General features: G+C 37.5%; 1 pseudogene; it reads left to right on the top strand.

Annotated features, from left to right (window-relative positions):
- The first annotated feature begins 3,955 nt into the window (after positions 1-3,955).
- LOC147000806 (large ribosomal subunit protein eL8 pseudogene) lies at positions 3,956-4,573 on the top strand (annotated as a pseudogene).
- The last annotated feature ends 1,287 nt before the right edge of the window (positions 4,574-5,860 follow it).

Here is a 5,860-nt window from a genome sequence, read left to right as displayed (position 1 = left end):
AGTCCTTAGCACAACTGACACCATGTTAGAGGCACCATTGTCACTTTAAAACCCAGAAAGTAGGTTCGAAACCAGCAGGAATGGGGAGGAAGACCTACTCCATAGTTCCAGGAAAGTAACTAAGCCAAAGTCCTGAAATGTACTAACCTTGATGTTTTGGCTTTTGAAATTCTGCTTCATGATAATTGAAGTGTGCCAATCAGGATTGTGTGTGTGTGTGTGTGTGTGTGTGTGTGTGTGTGTGTGTGCGCGCTTAAAAGGCAAAGAGCTATAAGATTTGGTGCTGCATGATTTGGGCAAGTTCCCCATGTAGCTGCCCACTGCAAAGAAAACCTTTCTTTTCAGCTTTAAGAATGATGGTGTAGTGGCCTCTGGGCTTACCATAACACATCCTATGTTTCCTTTACTGTTGTGCTGTGATATAAATTTTTCTCTCTGAAATTTCTTAGGGTTTCTCAGCCATCCTACTCAATGGTTTTCTCAGGTTTCCTTCTCACTATTACCCTTCGGCATACGCTCTGTCTTCTCCTGCTCCATTAAAACCAATCTGAGTTACAATCTCTTCCATGTACTCCATCTAACTGTATCCACTTGACTCCTTCCTAAGTTTTCCCCATTGTATAGCTCTTTACAATTACAAGCCATATCACATCTCCGGAGTTTTCCTTGACATCTATTCTCACATGTACTCTTCCATCTTTTTTCTTAGTTGTGTGTTCATATATAGTATGTGGATAGCATTCTACTGTATCCCTTTTATTTTGTTCTTATAACAAATTATCCCAAACTAAATGGTTTAAAGCAATACAGCCTGCTATGTTACATTCTGTAACTCAGCCACTCAGACAGAGTAGTCCAGCTCATTCTCTGTTTAAAAAAACCCAAGCATAGGTTCAAGGAATGAAAAGCTGCATTTTTGTTTAGAAGTTCTGAGAGTAAATCCATTGCATAGTTCACCCACGCTATTCCCAGAAATCACTATGCAGTGATCCTAGGACTGATACTCTTGTGTCCTTGGTAGTAGCTCCTCAATGTACTTCTCAGCATTTTGAAACTGCTACATTATTTGGCTTGGTTTTCCATCTGCAAAGCTGCAGAAGCAAGTTGTATACTTTCTAGTATTTGAAACCTTTTTGACTCTTTTTACTGCACCACCTTATCTAGCCTTAGACAGAGACCTATCTCTGCAGTGAACTTTCCAAGATTGCCTAAAGCCCTCTGTGTGTTATACAGAATAATTTTCCTCCTTGAAGGATGATACCCTTAATTACATCTTTGAAAATCTCTCCACTACAGTGCCAAGACAAGAATTTGTTGAGTATCTAGAAGGCTAGAATTATGGGGCTTGATTCATTAGAAGTTATCCTTAGTGTGGCCATTATTGTTCAGGGGCTACTGTCATTTACGTACTGGTTTTTGCAGTTGTGTCAATTTTTCTGACTGCATTGTTTTACCTTGTGGAGTTAACATTCTAATTGTGTACTGTTGTTGTTGTTGTTTACAGTGTTCAGTTCCTGCTACAAGAGGGTCAAAAATTGCACTTAATTTTTGATCTGACTCTGTATTCCCTGTTATACTTTCAGCCAGCCCATCTTTGGCTTTGTACTTTCCAGCATGTTATCTACTTTATTGTTGCAGCTATAGACTTTAATGAATTAATTGTTCTGGCTATGAGCCTAGAGATAGTAGCTAAGGTGAGCTTCATGGTGAAAAATTCCCCATCCAGGGAGCTTTTTAAGAGGCATAAACTAGAGCATAAATCTTCTTTCCTTATCTGTTTCCTACCTTTGCTTTTATGCTCGAAATGCCTACACTGGCTACAGAGATTTTTTTCTACTGTGCTCTGTATGACATGACATTTGACACTTGAAATGTGTGCTGCACTAGAAACTCTTAAAATGTGTGGCTTCAGATGAACAGTTCAATAACTATAGGTAGTCTCACATCACCTTGCAAAGCTTTGATTGAATGTTTGTTAAAATCATCATCTCCAATTACTTCAAAGGGAAGTATGCTACACAGTTTGTGTCTTTGTGGAAGCAATAATACAAATCAGAGATGTTGGTGTATCTTTCCTGATTCTGTTCTCAACAAATTTTATTTGTCTTATCTCTGTGGCATAATAGTAGATGGAAACCTAAAGAGAAGGAAGAACAGGTTTGTCTCAGAGATTCAGGAGTTTTAGTTCATGGACATCCAATCTAATGCTTCTATATCTCTAGATTAAGTCACAGAAGTCAGTGATAGAGAAAGGCATCTAACTGCATATTGGCCAGGGAAAGGACCTTGAGAGGAGGGGAGAGAATCTGTGATAATTAGGGCACTTCGTTTTTCATAGGCACCTAAGCCCTAACAGTGTTTTTGACTCACTCTCTAAGCACTTACCAATCCATTGAGTTGGCAATCAGGACTGACTATGACAGGATATATTATAGGAAATTGTCTAACCAAGGTAAGAAGTTTTAGGTGTGTTAACAAAAGTAGTATGATTCAGCAATTTGTATTTTCACACACAAGCCTGAAGAATAAAGTGATTTGGGTTAACTCAAAATCTAGGATTGCAGAACATCCAAAAACAAACCTACTAAATAAATGAAATAAATCAAATTATGAGGTCTGGAGTAGAAGTCCTGCAATGGTACGAATACATACAAACATCTGATAGTAAAAAGGCTAAAGACATTTTGAGAAAATTGTGACAACAAAGAAATCATAATTCTGAGTGATATGATTTTCAATTTTAAGGCAATTGATTTTTGATTTTTGATTTTTGTTTTTTGTCTTTTCCAATCCCCCAAATCCATGTTTCAGGAATGAGCAAACAGAAGTCAAAAGTAAAATCACAGCCGCCAGTGAAACTTCTCTGAAAAACCCATTTAGTTTATGGCACCAAGATGACAAAGAAAAGAATAAGCCACCAAGATGACAAGGAATGATGGTAGGAATGCTCTATCTTCCATGATAAGGCCCAGGATCCTGAAAGCAAGACCATTTTCAGAATAAGAGTATTGGGATTTTAGCTCAAAGAGTACTTCTTCAGTTGAGATGAATTATCATTGAAAGTTTGAAACTACTTTTCTATTTATCCTTTGAATGTCTATCTCATTTCTGTTCCTCCAGGTATCTTTCAATTAAGTAATTTATTCTAAATTATTCACATGAGTACACTGAGATACTCTAAATATATCTTAGTCAAAACAAAGTCTTAAATTTCATAAGCAACAATGAAAATGATCAGTTGTATATCTGGCTTGTTTCTACTTCAAAGCATTTCAATTTTATACTCAGTTACATAATTTATTCAAGCTAAATTATCCATTTCCTGATTCACCCAACTTAGTGATATGCATAAGTTTTAACAAGTATGTGGAATTATTCTATAATTTCATATTCTGCCAAATGTCATTACTTTTGAGAATGTGGTGAATAAACTTATTATTATTATTATGATATATCATTCTTAAAAATCTTTAAATTCATTATTGAACTTAAGAGTAATAATGATCTAAAACTTAAAGCCTATTGTATACTGAAAATTTGAATTATAGGAATAACTCTAGAGCAAATTTGGCATGTTATTTATTATCAGGTAATACTCTGATTCAGTTCATAAATGCTCTATATTTCTATATAAGATTGCTTCTCTTTCTCTATATCTATCTATCTATCTATCTATATGTGTATATATATACATATATATACACATATATATGTCAATAGATATCACAAACTTTGGATATTTTGAATATTTTTGGATCTTTTTATCACTTTTCTTGATTTTAATTTATCATTTCTAATTTTTACACAGGCAAATATGGGTAGTTATTTATGTATATATTTATGTATTTCTATTGGAATATTGAAGCCATCATCCATGTACCACTGAGCTATGTACAAAATTCTTAATTTTTTGAAATTGAAAACTGATTTTTGCTCTCTCCTCCAGCCTAGCAAGATGCCCAAAGGAAGGAAGGCCAAAGGAAAGAAGGTGGTCATGGCCCCTGCTGTTGGGAAAAAACATGAGGCCAAAAATGTGGGCAATCCTTTGTTTGAGAAGAGGCCCCCAAAAATTGGGCATTGGGACAGACATCCAGCTCAAAAGAGTTCTAACATACTTCATCAAATGGACCTGCTAGATCAGGCTGCAGCAGCAAAGAGCCATCTTCTATAAAGCGTCTCAAAGTACCTCCTGCCATTAACCAGTTCACCCAGGCCCTGATCAGAAAAACAGCTACTCAGCTGCTTAAACTTGCCCACAAGTACAGACCAGTGACAAAGCAAGAGAAGAAGCAAAGGCTACTGGCCCATGCTAAGAACAAAGCTGCTGACAAAGGGGACTATCCCACCTAAGAGACCCCTTGTCCTCTGAGCAGGAGCCAATATAGTCTCTAAACAAAAAGGCTTAGCTGGTGGTGATTGCCCATGATGTAGACCCCATTGAGCTGGTGGTTTTCCTGCCTGTCCTGTGTTGAAGGATGGGGTGCCCTACCGCATCATCAAAGGAAAGGCCAGGCTGGGTTGCCTGGTCTACAGGAAGTCATACATCACTGTTGGCTTCACTGAGGTTTATTGAAAGAGAAGGGAGGAGCTAGAGAAAGGACCCAAGTAGCTGAAGGGGTTTGCAGCCCCATAAGATTAACAACAACCAATCAGACTCCCCACAGCTCCCAGGGACTAAACCACCAAAGAGAGTACATATGGAGGGACCCTTAGCTCCAGCCACATATGGATCAGAAGGTGGCCTTGTGGACATCAATGAGAGGAGAGGGGAATGCCAGCATAGGAAAGCAGAAGTGGATGGGCTGGTGAGCAGGGAGAGGGGATATGGGATAGGGGGTTTTCAGAGGGGAAACAAAGAAAGGGAATAACATTTGAAATGTAAATAAAGAAAATAATGAGAAATAAATTAAAAAAGGAAAAAGAAAGACAAGGGTGGTAGACGCTATCAGCAACAGAATACAAGAGATGGAAGAGATCATCTCAGGTGCAGAAGATTCCATAGAGAACATGGACCCAAAAATCAAAGAAAATGCAAAATGCAAAAAGATCCTAACTCAAAACATCCAGGAAATCCAGGACACAATGAGAAGACCAAACCTACGGATAATAGGAGTAGATGAGAGTGAAGATTTTCAACTTAAAGGGCCAGTAAATATATTCAACAAAATTATAGAAGAAAACTTCCCAAATCTAAAGAAAGAGATGCCCATGAACATACAAGAAGCTCACAGAACTCCAAATAGACTGGACCAGAAAAGAAATTCCTCCTGACACATAATAATCAGAACAACAAATGCACCAAATAAAGACAGAATAGTAAAAGTAGTAAGGGAGAAAGGTCAAGTAACATATAAAGGCAGACCTTTTAAAATTACACTAGATTGCTCACCAGAGACTATGAAAGCCAGAAGATCCTGGACAGATATTATGCAGACACTAAGAGAACACAAGTGCCAGCCCGGGCTACTATACCCAGCAAAACTCTCAATTATGATAGATGGAGAAACCAAAGTATTCCATGACAAAACCAAATTCACACAATATCTTTCCATGAATCCAACCCTTCAAAGGACAATAACAGGAAAACACCAATACAAGGACGGAAACTATGCCTTAGAAAAAGCAAGAAAGTAATCCTTCAACAGACCTAAAAGAAGACAGTCACAAGAACAGAATCCCAGCTCTAACAAAAAAAAAAAAATAACAGGAAGCAACAATTACTTTTCCTTAATATCTCTTAATATCAATGGACTCAATTCTTCAATAAAGAGACATAGACTAACAGACTGGTTACACAAACAGGACCCAACATTTTTCTGCTTACAGGAAACCCATCTCAGGATAAAAGACAGGTACTACC

This window comes from Mus caroli, unplaced genomic scaffold, assembly GCF_978045245.1.
Source record: "Mus caroli unplaced genomic scaffold, Mus_caroli_1 scaffold_16, whole genome shotgun sequence".
In the NCBI taxonomy this organism is placed as follows: Eukaryota; Metazoa; Chordata; class Mammalia; order Rodentia; family Muridae; genus Mus; species Mus caroli.
Note: the sequence above shows the minus strand (reverse complement) of the source record. Positions and strands in the feature narration are given on the sequence as shown.